Source organism: Paramormyrops kingsleyae, chromosome 19, assembly GCF_048594095.1.
Source record: "Paramormyrops kingsleyae isolate MSU_618 chromosome 19, PKINGS_0.4, whole genome shotgun sequence".
Taxonomy (NCBI): Eukaryota; Metazoa; Chordata; class Actinopteri; order Osteoglossiformes; family Mormyridae; genus Paramormyrops; species Paramormyrops kingsleyae.
In genome coordinates, this window is record NC_132815.1 from 26,942,751 (window position 1) to 26,959,202 (window position 16,452).

At 42.1% G+C, this 16,452-nt stretch overlaps 1 pseudogene; it reads left to right on the plus strand.

Moving 5' to 3' along the window:
* The first annotated feature begins 2,855 nt into the window (after positions 1-2,855).
* The window catches only part of LOC111840622 (NACHT, LRR and PYD domains-containing protein 3-like), a 46,785-nt pseudogene continuing 33,188 nt past the window's right edge, over positions 2,856-16,452 (plus strand).

The following is a 16,452-nucleotide window of genomic DNA, read 5'->3' on the forward strand; positions in this document are numbered from 1 at the left end:
GTAATTATTATATTATGTATATATATATATATATATATATATATATATATATATATATATATATGTATGTATATATATGTATATATGTATGTATATATGTATATATGTATATATATGTATATATATATATATATATGTATGTATGTATGTATATATGTATATATATATGTATATATATATGTATATATATATATATATATATATATATATATGTATATATATATATATATATACGTATATGTATCTTTATATTTATGAATGTTGTCAGATGTATCTAACCCTGTTTTATACCCATTGGGCATAATTGTGAAGTGGAGGAGTAAGGTAGTTGTGCGCGCACTTACATACTTACCCGTAGACTGGAATCTGTCTAGTGACACTAGCTGAAGTGGGCGGGCGCTAATCCCTGTAAGTTTTTAAGGGACAGCTAGCCTAGTTAGCTATATTTTGGTTAGACAGTTAAAGTGGTATAGGGTAAGTATTGTTTGTTTGTTTTTCTGATTTAGCGTCGCCTTTTTGCTCCTCCCTAATTTTGGGTATAAATAAAATAAAATATGTATGTTACGAATCCCTTTTGGTAAATTTGTGGTGTGTTTGGGCTGGTTAATGGTTACCTCGGCACAGTTAGCGAACGGATTCCACGTATCCATGTTCACTACCCTGCCCTAGACCAGGGGGTGCGTAACATATGGGGGCTCGTCCGGGATATTTATGGCCCAGCGTTAGTGGGATCTGTCGCATTTGTGCCGAGTTGTGTGCCGCGTGTTGATTATGGAGACGTCTCTCGGGCAGTTATTTCTGTTCCGCAGGTGGAGACTTTGGATCGTTGCCGTAAAGAAGATCTGTATGTAGTGGCTGCTCAGTTTAATATTGTTGTGTCTCGGACGTGGACTAAAAAGGAACTGTATCACGTTATACTACAATCTTTGGTGGAAAAAGGCGTGCTTCAGGGTGAGCAACAACTGCTAGAAGTCGTAGATACTACGGTGGCTTCGGTAACTCCTGTTCGTGAGGTGCAGGAGACAAGTAAGGGGGCGCGAGCAAAAGTTACGTTGCCGCGGTTTGACCCAGGTTTTAGCCTGAGTATGAGTTCGGGGGGGTCACGTGATGAGGCCCGTGTAAAGGTGCGCATTGCAAGGTTACAGTTGGAGGCTCAGGAAAAAGTACAGCAGCGTGAATATGAGCACGTACTAGCTATTCGTCGCCTGGAGCTAGATAAGGAAGTTCGACTCCGGGAGCTTGAGGTGGAGGCAATGAAGATTGCTTCTGCTGCTGCTGCTACCGGAGCAGAGACTACGCCATCTGTTACTGCGCCTGCGCAAATCCCTACTGGCACGCAGCTTGATTTTTCTTCAGGTATCAACGTAATATGTATATATGTATGTATGTATAGCACTCTCCAGTTCTTGTGTCAATGACTGTAGGGCCCGCAGCTTCATATGTTCCCGAGTTTCTGTCCCACCTTCCCTCCAGATCTCAGGCCTTCCTCAGTCCTGGTCCCTGTGTCTTTCCATCAGTGGCATTCCCTTGGCCTGTCCTCCCTGGTGACCTGTCAGTGATCCATACTGCCCTAGTCCCCAAGTCCTGTTCCCAATGGTGTTCCTCATTTTGTTGACCTGTGTTTGGTGTCTTATGCTCCCTCTGTCTGACCTGATTCCCCATTGGTTCATTGCTCTGTTGCCATCTTCCCTGGTCACTGGGTCTCACTGATGTCTGATCTTGTGTGGTTCCTGGTCCTCGGTCCCATTGGCTTTTTGTAAATGTCATGTTCCCCAGCACCAGCTCCACCCATTCCACCTGCTTGTCCTAGTTCTCTTGTTGTTTCACAGCCTAGTCCAGTCATCCCTTTCATCTCTTTTTGCTGGCTAATGATATAATCCCTACGGCAACAATAAAGACCTTTGCTAACCGAAAACCATGGGTGGATAGAACTATCCGTGAGGCAGTGAACGCATATAATGCGGGACTCACCACCGGCGATATGAACGCTTACAAAGCTGCTTCATATGGAGTTCGGAGTGTTGTAAAGGACTTGAAACGCTGGTACCGGGAGCGCGCAGAGTCGCACTTCCACCAGGGTGACACAGACTAAATGTGGCACAGACTGCACACAATCACGATAAATAACAATAAATGCACTGCAGCTGCAAGCGTTTTCCCAGAAACCTAACACATTCTATTCCTGTTTTGAGGCTAATCATGCTACTGCTAGCCACACAGCTAGCAAGAGCTATTACTTGCTAATGGAGTGTGGTGACATCATCATCATCGCAGAGTGTGACGTGCACAGGACGCTGCAGAGGGTCAACATCAGGAAAGCGCCTGGATCGGACAGCATCTCTGAGTGCCTGCTGTGCTGTGCTGTGTCTTCACCTCTATCTTCAACGAGTCTCTGGCTCAGTCTGTCCTCACATGCTTTTAAAGACCCACCAGCAGCGGTCCTACATTCCTGTCAACATCAATGGGACTGCAGTGGAGAGGATGAGCAGCTTCACGTATCTGGCCAAGGACTTTACATACAAAAGTCCTGTCTAAAAAGCCAAGGCAGCGTCTTTACCTCCCGAGACACCTGAGGAATTTTCGGGTCTCTCCCATAACCCTAAGGACTTTTTACTCTGGTGCTGTGGAAAGTGTCTTGACTGAGAACATCACCTCCCGGTTTGGGATCAGATGTGTCCAGGACATTAAAGGTGCACAAGTTCGGATCTACAGTCTCTGCAGGTCATTTACTGTAGATGGAAGACCAGAGCCACCAGGATCTGTCCGTCCATCCATTGAACTGTTCCACCCTCCTTTCACACTTTCATGTGCTCTGTCCCGCCCTATAACTACAAAAAATGAAGTTGCAACATCTTCAGAACTAAAGACTTCTCTCTCCAAAACCAGTATCACTGGGTTTTGGCTACTTTCCTGTTCAGTTCTCAAGGTAAGACGAACAATATTTTAGTAAAATGATTTTAGTTCCTTTTGTAGCAGTTTATGATTTTTAATTCCAGTGTGACATGCTAAAGACCAAAGTAAAAACAATATTAAAAAACAAATTAATAATTTTAAATCACTATAATCAGCCACATAAGAATGTCGCTGTCTTTTCGTGGGTGTCTCAGTGTTCCTCTGTGAGCTGTTTTTGTTGTGACCAGTGGTAGGCAAACAGGCAGGAAGCGGGGAAGGATGAGGCAGGCAGGCGAGGATTCAGGATACGAGGGTTTATTATGGGACGAACAAGGCAGACGGCGACGAACATTAGTGACAAATCTCAGGAAACTAACTCAGGCAGACTTAAATACACAGGACAAGCCGAAAATAACAGGAATTAACACGAGGTAAGGAGGGGGGTGTGGCACACAGGAGGATCGGACAAGCAGGTCATGACAGTTTTGTACAGGAATTCTTGCTTACGCAGTACTTTGTTACATTAGTTACTGAATAGAGCAATGTGATAATAGTAATAAACACAGGGCTTGTTTTGTTCATGATGTATATGTTACACATACTTCCTGCTCCTGTAGAACTTGCAGGACCTGTCTGACCAGCCTCAGCATAGAGTACAAAACAGAAACTTCTCAATTTATTTTGAGTAATTGACTTCTAAAATAAAATTTAAAATTTAATTTTGCGTCATACATTTTGAATTTCCCTAACACAAACAGCCTCAAGTTTCACTTATACACTATAAATAATTCCACAGGTTAAACTTACAAAAATTAGCTACCTAAATGCCTTCAAAATATGAGTTGTTTCAAACTGATATTCTGAGTATAAAGAACACAAAGATAAAAATATAAAGCAAAGTTTCTCAACGCAGGTGACAACGCAGCAATCGCAGGTGCTCAATTTGGATTCTCTGCTCAGATCTGATTTCTTTTTGTTAGCCCAATTCACATTCATATTTAAAAAATGTGGCCAGTATCAGATTCCAGTGTGAACTGGTGACAGTCCTGAAGTGACCCACATATGCAGCATAACAATAACAGACCGCGATCCCGTTGTGACAATACCACGGCGTTGCTGTATTTTTTTCCCTTTTTTTCTTAGTTCATATACAGTACAGTTTGATATTCTACGTAAAGACAGTCTTAATTAGCGCCGGACGGATTAGGACGATGCGTCGTTTTAGATAAAGGCATCTGCTAAATAAATCGTTAAAAATGGTATGAAATTATTTAGAGAAATGTATTTAGAGTGTCTAATTGCATCATCTATGCAAAAACAAGGAACAAATGTACTTATTTAACAAAGGAAATTAACTAAGATACCAATTCCTACCGAGGAAAATGTTAGGACACCCTATGCCCTAATAGCTAGTATTTCCCCCTTTGGCTGAAATAACCTCAGTGACACGTTTCCTATGACCATCTATCAATCTATGACATCGACTGGCAGAAAGGCTTCCCCACTCTCCAATGCAGAATTCCTTAAGCTGTGTGATGTTTGAAGGGTGTCTTGCATGCACTTCTGCACTTCACCCCACAGCATCTCAATAGGATTCAGATCCAGGCTTTGACTTGACCATTCCAGAACTCTCCATTACTTTCTTGTAAGCCATTCCTTGGCACAAGCACCCTCTGATATGATGAAGAATTCATAGTGGATTCTATGATGGGGAGCTGGTCAGGTTCTGCTGCAGCAAAGCAGCCCCAAACCATAACATTTCCACCCCCATGCTTCACAGCCGGCATGAGGTTCTTTTGCGCAAAAGCTGTCTTTGGTTTATGCCAAATATGTCCTCTGTTACGACGCCCAAATAATTCCATTTCAGATTCATCTGTCCAAAGCACACTGTTCCAAAAGTCCCAGTCTTTGTCTAGGTGGGTCTATGGCAAACTTCAGTGTTGCCCAGATGTTTTTTGACAGCAAGGGTTTCCTCCTTTCACAGCTCCCATGTAAATCAAACGTTTGCATCTCTTTCTGATGGTAGATGCATGTACCTTGACATCGACTGTGGCAGGAGCTTCCTGTATGACCTGTGATGACCTTTTAGGATTTTTGGAGATGTCTTTCAGCATCTTGCGGTCGGCTCTCTGGCTGAACTAGGACAGCCTGTCCTGGTCATGCTGGCAGCTGTTTTAAATGTGAATTATTGTGTAAATTATTTTCTGGACAGTGGAATGGCTGATTCCAAACTCTCTTGAGATATTTATATCCTTCCCAGACTCATATGCATCTACAAGCTTCTTTCTGTATCTTTGGATCTCACCATGGTGATCCCACTCATTTCAACAATCAAGAACAAACCAAACCAAATGTCTGTGGTTTAAGTAAGACAGGCTCCACCAAAAAGCTCTCTAACAATGTTCTAATCATCTTCACCTGATCCAAGATTTTTTATTGTCATTCCACACATGTTCGCACATGCTGTGGAGCGAAATTAAGTACTCAGGTCACGGATAAGCCACAGAGCTAGTCACACACACTTTTATATATAAAGATGAAAATTAAATATAAAGATATTGGAGTATAAATGGATTATAAAATTAGTAGTATGTACAGTGTTCAATACGCAGAAGCAGACATGGATGCAACATAAAACAGATCCAGGTAATTTACTATATAATAGTAATAACTTAGTTACTGTGTTATAATGAGCATTGTGTAGCACACTTGAATAAATTAATACTCCTTGTGGCGTTTGTTCTTTTTCCTTTTATTGCAAAATCTGCAATCACACACAAATAGTTAGCGGGTTAACAGTGTGGATGCCCGCGTGTGAACGCTACTTTGGCTGCGTTTAGTCTGAGCCAAAATGCTGCGCCAAATAAACATGAAATACATTCACACCAATTAACCAACCATCCATTGACTGAAAATATCTGGTACACTAATACAAACTAGGTTACTAACTATTCCTTCAGCCATTCACCACCGTTACTAGATGCATTTTATGCAAATGCAATTAAGCCGATTCCCCCTTTTCGCGGTACGAGTTTCACATACACTTTCTTTTTAAAATAAGAAAACATGACTTGCTTTCTCACTGTTTACATCTATTTCGCCATTCCCCTCGCATATGCTTTTGTGGCTTCTTTGCTTACCTGCAATCACACACAAATAGTTAGGGGGTTAGCAGCGTGGATGCCCGCGTGTGAACGCTACTTTGGCTGCATTTAGTCAGAGCCAAAATGCTGCGTGACATCCCAGTACTGTTCACCGCTTGCCACCTAGTGGCGGGAGTAAAGTACTGTGCGTGAACTGCAAGTCACAGTGGTAAATAGCTTTCCTTCATTTAGAAGTGTGACCAAACATAACAAGTCATCGCAAATATAAATAAAATATTATGGGGGTGGCCTGGGATATGCATAAAACAGCCAGATCCCCACAATTGCACATATGGGCTTACTGCACGTGTTAAATATCACTACGGTTGGTGGAGATAATAATTTAAATACTATGTTATGGGGAACATTGCACATATGAGTGTATTGCACATGTTATATGTCCTTTTGGTCTGCTGGAGGATTATAGTCTATTAGTCCTTTTTGTGATGGGGGGGGGGGGAATCTGTGCGGGGGAGGTAAGTTCAGCAGTCTTACAGCGTCTGGAAGGAAGCTGTTACACAGTCTGGCAGTCCTACACTTAATGCTCCTGCATGAGGGGAGAGGAACAAAGTATTTGTGCGCTGGGTGGGTGGGGTCCCTCATAATGCAAGAAGCCCTTCTCTTGCATCTGGTGGTGTAAATGTCAGTGGTGATAGGTAAGCTGCTCCCCACCACCCATTGAGCTGCCTTCACCACCTTGTGCAGTCCTTTCTGTTCTGCAGCCATGCAGCCGGCATGTCATACTGTGATGCAGAAAGAGAGAATGCTCTCTGCCTTGTGCAGTCCTTTCTTTTCTGCAGCCGTGCAGCCAGCATGCCATATATACTGTGATGCAAAAAGAGAGAATGCTCTCCACCACACACCTGTAGAGAGAGGTCAGGGCTGTGCTCCTGATTCCAGCTCACCTGGAAATAGAGGCGTTTATGGGTTTTCCTGATAAGTGACGATGTATTTATAGTCCAAGTGAGGTCCTTGGTGAGGTGTACACCCAGGTACTTGAAGCTGGAGACCACCTCCAGAGGAGCTCCTCCGCCATGTAGGGCGGGGGGGGGGGGGGGGAGTGCTTGTGCTTCTTGAAATCCACGATTAGTTCCTTCGTTTTCTTTACGTTGATGCAGAGATTATTTTTCCTGCACCAGTCCTCCAAGTGCTCTGGGGGGAGCTGGCACTGAGGGTAATGGTGGAGGAGGAGAGGTTGTGGATTTTAACATGCTGTGGTCTGTTAGTCAAGAAGTCCAGGACCCAGTTGCAGATGGGAGAGCTCAGTCCAAGTGTCTTGAGTTTCCTCACCAGTGTCTGTGGGACTATTGTGTTAAATGCAGATGTGAAGTCCACAAACAGAAGGCGGACATACGAGTCTTTGCTCTCTAGATGGGTGAGAGCCGTGTGAACCACTGCAGAGACGGTGTCGTCAGTGGATCTGTTCCTGCGATAGGCGTACTGATGTAGGTCCGCAGCGATATCGATGGAGCTCTTAATGTGGGCCAAAAGTATATGACTTTGTATCTCATAATTTCGACTTTCTATCTCGTAATTATGACTTTGTATCTCATAATTTCGACTTTCTATCTCGTAATTATGACTTTGTATCTCATAATTTCGGCTTTTTATCTCGTAATTATGACTTTGTATCTCATAATTTCGATTTTTTAATCTCGTAATTATGACTTTCTATCTCATAATTATGACTTCCTATCTCGTAATTTCGATTTTTTTATCTCGTAATTACGACTTTACATCTCGTTATTTCGACTTTCTATTTCATTTTTTTTTCTTTTACTGGCGGAAATGGGCTTCCATAGGTTTGACATGCCTGAAATGGCGAATAATTTTATTTTATATATATAATAAAAGAAGAAGAATAGAAGAATGCATTTTATTGTCACTATACACATGTATAATGAGCAGCTCCTTCAGTGCAAACGTGTATGTAAAACAAACACTAACAAAAAGAATAAATAACTAAATAGGGTTTCTAAATAGGGTTCTGGTGTTTAGTTCAGTAGTTATATTCACTGCTGTCATTAAAAGAAACACATGAACATCATGAATCCTGTCGGTCTGTCTGACCCCCCCCCAAAAAAAAAAAAAAGCTGTAAACCTAGGGGAAATACTGCATACGATAAATATCACATCACATAATATATATATTTTTCTGACAGTTTTCACTTAGAAACCCCACACCCTCTGTTAAAGTGGTTTAGTCTAAACACCTGCTCCGGGGTGCTTGTTCCAAAAGCACAGTTGCAACTTGCATAGTTGAGAAACGAGCCCCCTGCTGGCGGACACTGAGTGTCGATTATAAAACAGCACTAACTAGGGGTGTAACGATGCACTCAGCCCACGAGACCAGACGAGACACGATACTAGGTTCAGCAGACGAGACGAGACGATATTTTAACAATATTTTAAGAAAACTTCAAAAAGGAAATATATTATTGCAAAGCAGCTTTTTATTTGATTAATTTCAAAGACAAAAAATGCTAAATAATGCAGATGTATGGTTAAATGTTTTAATCACGATAATCATATGCAGTAAAGAACAGAACAAATATCTAGCACCAAAAAATATTTCACCACAAACTCAAATGACAGGCTTCTCTCATACTTGACTACTCAATTGAACATAAAATAGAATAGAAATAAAACAATATAAATTACAAACATAAAACATTTTTTTTTAATTTTTCTTCACCGGTGCAGTGGATTTAAGTAAAGAGATATCATGGTGCTGCAAATGGATTTTTCTACAATGCTTACAGATGGTTCGTGTTTTGTACGTAATGCTTAATTGGCTTAGATGAATAAAACTCACAAGAAGTGGAGTAACTGTTCTGCTGAGTTTTACCTGTGAAAGTGATTAGAATTTATTCTGTTTGGAAGTATAAGACTTGGACAAGGACCTTAAAAGAAGCAGTTATTAAAATGAGTTTTTAAACATTTCATAATACATTTAAGAAATATAACAGCATTTAACCCATTCAGTAAATTACATGTTAAACTGCTCCACCGGAAAAACTAAAGTGCTGACTTATGAACAATAACTTCCATGACTGAGTGACAGCTCTGCTGAGTCTCAGTTCCTGTTGTGCGGTGTGACAGTGACAGACAGAAGTGGCCAGGATCTACAAAAGTCCCCGGTCCAGACAGCCCAAGAACCTGTAAACAAGGACCAGGTTCCAGAACTTCGGTGTGAAAGCGCCTAATAAGGTGAGTAATGAAACCAACAGGTGCAAACAGTTCAAAGAAGGAGGTAATTCCAAACTGAGAACAGCTATGGGCCACTGGGCTCTGGTCTGTGACAAATGCAGCCCTCCAGAGCATGTAGATGGAAAAGTGCTTTAAAGTCCTCAATTCAATGGCTACATGCTTTTTTTTTAACTGAAGCACACAGTATAATATGGCCCACAGTTGTTAGTCCAAATGATCAGTGCACATCTCTACTTGTGGTTTAAAAACTGACTGGTAACTTGTAAACTGAATTTTAAATATAAAGCTAACATTACTTCTGCTTTTGATTACAGAGTCGGACTGCAATATATGGGAACTGGTTCTTTACAACCCTAATTGTCTAAGCGATGGCTCACTCTTGCAATGAGGAGGTTTGGATGTAACGTTTCAGCACATGATGCATGTTGTTAAGGCCGTAAATACCAGACACGGAAAGACAGGAAAGCTTAAGTTCATAACATGAACAACTATTTTCGGCTGAAGCTTGCTGAATATAGGAGACAAAAAGCTCACTCTTCGCAGTGCTCTTCCTCAGGCTACTTCCTTACCATACCACACTGCACCAAATGTTACAGATGTACTGTAACAGAACAGAATAACTTAGCAGACAAAAAGCTCACTCTCTGCAGTGCTCTTCCTCAGGCTACTTCCTTACTATATTGTGCTACACGAAATGTTATTGTAATATATTGTAACAGAACAGCATAACTTAATATAAATTATTAACATTATGCTTTTAGTGTATTTTGTTTTTGACCTTATTGTTTCAATGTGCTTGGGACTTAAGCTATTTTTTATTGCTATTTAAACTGGATGGGTCTCTCTTTTAAAAAAGATTTTAAACATCAGTGGACTAATCTGGTTAAATAAAGGTCTAATAATAATGCAGAAAATAAACACATATGTGCTTCTTATAGTAATGAAAAAAATCACAGCTGGTGTCTCCTGCAGAGATATAAGACTGTAAGCAGGAAACCTGCCTTCTGTTAACAGAAAGGTCAGTGCATGTGTGGGAGTGACCATGTACAGGTCTGTGAGATCTCATGGACTCATCTCCGACATTCTGCAGACCCAGACCTCGCTCACTGTCCTTTTGCTGGATTATCTAAAGGAGCTCAGTGATGAACAGCTGAAGGAGTTTAAATTGAGACTGAGTCTCCCTGTGTATAAAGAGTTAAAGCCCCTTCCCAAGGGTCAGGTGAAGGACTTGGATAGAACAGACCTCGCCGACATGATGATAAGTTGCTACAGTGAAGCTGATGCTCTCAATGTCATGCTTAAAATCCTGAAGAATATGACCCTGAATGACCTTGCTGAGAGACTGAATGAAGACCTGCAGAAGTGTAATCATATTTTTAACCTTTCTTGTTTTTTGTCTAAATTGTAACCTTTTTAATCTCTTGAAAAATTTACATATTGTATAGCATTACATGGGTAATGCTGATGTTTGTTAGATACTGATGCTGAAGACAGAAATGAATTTGAAATTCTTCCTTATTTCAGGTCCCCAAGCAGGAAGTGAGCTGGGTGACATATTGGAACAGAGTAAGAGCTTTTTCTGTACTGTTAGTATGGGGGGGGCAGTTGTCATCTGACTTTCTTTTATTTCTTTATCTTCTCTTTTCTGTGTTTTTTAATTATTCTGTATAAATAATGCAGGAATGTATCCCAACATGCCCATGTAAAGCACCTTGGACTCGGTAGTGAAAGGCGCTATATAAAATACAGGAACCCTGTATTTCAGGGCAGCCCGTGGCATAGGCAGTACAGGAAAATGCCAGGGGCACCATCCTTTGCAAAGGGGTAGAAAGGGAAGGGGGAAAATTAAGATTTTGACTTTTACTATATTGATTTACTACTGTTTTACACTATTATCTCAAAATAATAAAAAGCTTATTAAGCTAGTGTAGCGGAAGCTAAAACCCTGGATTCCTTTAAATCAGAGCTTGATAAGATTTTAACAACTCTGAGCTATTAGTTAAGTTCTCCCCAAACGAGCTTAATGGGCCGAATGGCCCCCTCTTGTTTGTAAATTTCATATGTTCTTAAATAAGCAAACCTTATTAAATAAGGGATATTTTTTGCTTTGCCCGGCTCCCCCCTCCCCTTCGTATCACACACTGTAGGCGTCTTTAAGTGACATTGATACGATTGATAGGTGTGTGATACGATTTATGGTATCTAATTCAAACAGACACTATCGTGTCAGAAAGACCAAATTTCTCCAGTGCCCAGGGAGGAAAAGGAGGAAGAGAAGAGGAGGAAAAATGGCAAAAAGACAGAGGTAATAATCACTAATCAGAGTAATTACCATGTTACTGTCTGTGGTATGTGGAACAGAGTGTTACTAGCTTACCTTGGATAATTCGGCATTTGCCAATTTAATATATAGCTAGAATTAACATTATTAGTCGGAAATACTTTTCAGGTGTTTGGGATCGGGGCAGCGTGTGGCTCAGTGGGCTAAGCCATGTGCTTGTAATCACAAGGTCGCCGGTTCAAACCCAGCCTCAGCACGTCTGTGGGTCCTTGAGCAAGGCCATTAACCCCCAGCTCCCTGGGCACTGCTACAGGTGGCTGCCCTTTGCGGACAGCTTACTCTATAAAGAGCAAGTTGAGGGAGGCATAAAAACAATTTCTCCACAGGGATCAATAAAGTATCTATTATTAACCTACAACATCATTTTCAGAAATACACTTTATCTTTAAAGTGTCCTGCTGAACCTGCATGAACCCTCCACTGTGTCTGTCTCAGGAGAGTAAACTGTAATATGCAAATAAAATGCTTTTCTGTTCCCATCCCCCTTTTTAACTAATAGTTTAAAACCTTTGCATTTTTATTACTGATTAGTCTTATATGCATAGCAAACAGCATTATCATGTGAGCGACATGCTCATTGAATGAGGTTTTGTGCATGAATGCCAGCCAGCTGTAATGTCTCTTGCTGTTTACTTTGTGTTTATAAAGTTATAATCTGGTGTAGGTGCTGTTATTGGCTGGGTTTAATGCCGCCCCAGCCAGGGCCGGTCAGTCCTATAGGGGACATAGGCGGCCGCCTAGGGCACCACCTTCACTTTGCCTCAGGCAGGGGGCGCCAGTGCTGATGCTCTCCTAGGTCACCATATCAGCTAGGACCAGAACTGCTGTACAGATATCTGGGGCTTCAGTAAAAATATGTAGGATATGAAATTTAAAGTTTAATTTTAACACAATGAAATAGTAAGAAGTGTTTGTCTGTATGTGTGGGTGTGTGTGTGTGGGGGGGGGGGGATTAGGTATCCCAACAAAAATGTCCTGTTATTTTATGGTGCGGGGACCATTTCTCAGGTCCCCAGAAACATCTGTGAATGCAATAAAAAAACTAAACATTTTGTTTGGTAACTTATGGTCAAGGTTAGGACTGGGTTGGAGTTAAAGTTGTCATGTTGGGGTTAATGTTTTGTGTTTTACTGTAATCCTCTTACTACACTGATCAGGATCATGTTGAGAATTAGTGCATTTTCCTCTCATTTTTCTTCAGGGAAGCTCATGTCCAGCACAATCAAATGTACCCTGAAGCAGAAATGTGAGTGTGTATTTGAAGGGAAATCTAAGGAAGGACAGCGAACACTTCTCAGTGAGATTTACACAGAACTCTACATAACTGAAGGTGGGACTGATTGAAACAGCATCCAAGAAAAGGCGAACAGAAGATACTACAGTCAAGTGCAATGATATATTTAAACCCTTATGTGGGCGTAAGACACCTATCAGAACTGTACTCACTAAAGGGGTGGCAGGTATCGGGAAAACAGTCTCTGTGCAGAAATTTATTCTAGACTGGGCAGAAGAAAAATCAAATCAGGACATTCACTTCATATTTGCTCTGCCTTTCCGTGACCTGAATTTGATTAAGGGTGAATACAGTCTGATTGAACTGGTTCACCACTTTGCCCCTGATCTGAAATCATTTGAATCCGCTGAGCTGTTTAGGTACAAAGTCTTGTTCATCTTTGATGGTCTGGATGAGTGTCGCCTTCCTCTAGATTTTCAGAACAATGAGAGCTGGTTTGATGTAACAAAGAAAACGTCACTGGATGTGCTGTTGACTAACCTCATTAAGGGGAATCTGCTTCCATCAGCTCTCCTCTGGATAACCTCCCGGCCTGCAGCAACCAATCACATACCTGCTGAGTGGATCCACCAGGTGACAGAGATACGAGGGTTCAGTGATGCCCAGAAGGAGGAATATTTCAGGAAGAGATTTAGTGATCAGAGACTGGCCAGCAGGATTATCACACATGTGAAATCATCAAGGAGCCTCTTCATCATGTGCCACATACCTGTGTTCTGCTGGATTTCAGCCACTGTTCTTAAGAGGCTTTTTACTGAGAATGAAAGGGGAAAAATTCCAAAGACTCTGACTGAAATGTACACACACTTCCTGATCTTTCAGACAAGATTTAACAGTGAGAAGTATATGAGAGAGTATAAAACCAAACCTAATAAATACTTTGAATCCGGCAAGGAATTGCTTTTAAAACTTGCTAAACTGGCTTTTCATAACCTTGAGAAAGGCAACCTCATATTTTATGAGCAAGATCTGACAGAGAATGACATTGATGTCACAGAGGCTTCAGTTTACTCTGGAGTGTGCACAGAAGTCTTTAAAGAGGAATATGGGTTGTATCAGGATAAGGTGTACTGCTTTGTGCATCTGAGCATCCAAGAGTATCTCGCTGCTTTATACATGTTTCTATCAAACTCATCAGCTGACCTGCTGATGACTGGAGTTGATCAGGCATTAAAGAGCAAGAATGGACACTTGGACCTCTACCTCCGCTTCCTCCTGGGCCTCTCAACAAACTCCAGTAAGGGTCTATTAAAAAGGTTACTGGGCCAGACAAGAACCAGTTCTCATAATAGTAAGAAAACAGCTCAATATATCAAGGAAAAAATACAGGAGAATTTATCTGCAGAAAGGACCATCAACCTCTTCCACTGTCTGAATGAACTGGGTGACAATTCTCTAACAGAGGAAGTACAAAGATACCTGAATTCAGGAAGCCTTTCAGCAGAAGATCTTTCACCTGCACAGTTCTCAGCTCTGGCCTTTGTGTTACTGATGTCAGATGAGGAGCTGGATGTGTTTGATCTGAAGAAATTCTTCAGATCAGATAATGAGCACTGCAGGCTGCTGCCTGTGGTCAGGAACTCCAAGACAGCTCTGTAAGTGACGTGGGGATGGGAAATCATCTCAAGTCTGGTAGTAATACATGAATATTGTTTGAAATATATAATGTACATATAATTTATTTCTCCTCATGGATTAATAACTTGGGTTTTTTTTTCCATAATCCGGACCATAGACTTTATAATGACTGAAGGTAGTGATGTAGTAACAAAAAAAAAGTGACATTTCCGTTCCCATCCAGTCTGCCTTCTGATCACAGGCACAGCATCCTAACCTGCTATAGAAACAGTGAGGGCTTTTTATCCACAGGGTGTGTAAGTGGTATGTGAGTGTTATTGTCAGCATGTGATGGAGCCCAGAGCTGGGACCTTCTGTATGACTGCTGTCTCTGGCTGCTCACTGGCGGCCTCTGCTGGCCACAGCTGCTCCTGGCTGAGGATGTTACGACATATCTAGTCTGGCAGTAATAGATAAACATTATTTACCAAATAAAATGATGATGTACATATGTCATTTATTTACCCTCTTGTATCAATAACTAGGATTTTTAGGAATCTAGATTTTATATTAACTGAAGGTAGTCATGTAGTAAAAACAAAAAGACAAGATTTCCATGACCATCTTTTGTGTAACAATAACCAAAGATACAGCATCATACGGAATGTTCCTGTTTTCATTAATAGTGGGAAAACCACTCATATTCTTTTCAGTTATGGATGCTGTAAGAAGCATTTCTGTAAATACTGTGTGTGGTGAGTGACTCTTTGGGTTCGGACTCTGTGTCCGTGAGCAGAAGGCCGCTGGTTCAGATCACCTGGCCGGCAGAGTGTGTCATGCTTCACTGTCAGGGAAGAGGCGGACCCCAATATGCAAGAGAACACTTTAATGAGAAGATGCCAAAGCCAAAAGGGATAGTCCAAGAGGTAGGTCGGGTCGGTCGTAGAAGGTCAGAAGCCGGGAAGATCAATCCTACGGTGAGAGAAGGGACGATGAGACAAAAGGACAGGGAGCACGATGAGAAGGGACTGGGAAGGCAGGGTGAAGAGGACAGGCAGGGCAGGAAGGCAGGCAGGTAGGTAGGCAGGGTCGAGGAGGCAGGCGAGACAGCAGGGCAGGACGGATCAGGCAAGGCAAGGGGGAGAGACAGAGGACAAGAAAATGCTTGGTATGTGTCATGAATCACGTCTAACTTAAATAGCGGCCTTAATTGGGAGGCGATTGCCTGTTGCTGCGCTGCCCCGCCCCTGTGGGTGTGACAGAATGTTGTCATCGCTGGGTCCTTGAGCTGCGGGGGGGTTGGATGCTGGCCGACCCTGTGCTGTGACCCCCAAACTTCCTCTCACCTGTCGTGTGTCTCTTGGAGAGCAAGATGGGAGGGGCGAAAAGACAATTTCCCCATGGGGATGAATGAAGCATCATTATCATCATTCATGCACAATTGCTCCCTAGAAGGAAGAAACCTTGGGAGGAACCATACTCAGAGGGTGAACCCATCTTCTAGGGAAAGCCCATCCTCTAGGGGACAGCAGAGGAAGCCCTAACCCTAACCAGACTCAAAGGGGGAGCCCATCCTCCAGGGGGCAGCAGAGGAAGCCCTAACCCTAACCAGACCCAAAGGGGGAGCCCGTTCTCCAGGGGGCAGCAGAGGAAGCCCTAACCCTAACCAGACCCAAAGGGGGAGCCCGTTCTCCAGGGGGCAGCAGAGGAAGCCCTAACCCTAACCAGACCCAAAGGGGGAGCCCATCCTCCAGGGGGCAGCAGAGGAAGCCCTAACCCTAACCAGACCCAAAGGGGGAGCCCATCCTCCAGGGGGCAGCAGAGGAAGCCCTAACCCTAACCAGACTTTTTTATAAGCACATTGTTTCAAGTGCATGAGGACTTTATACCTGTTTCCAGCAAAACTAAATCTAGGAAACGACAACCAAGGTGGTTTACTAAGTAAATTAAGAATAAAGTCAGGAGGAAAAGGGCCCTATTCCACAATTGGAAAATAACTAATGATTTAAAAATTA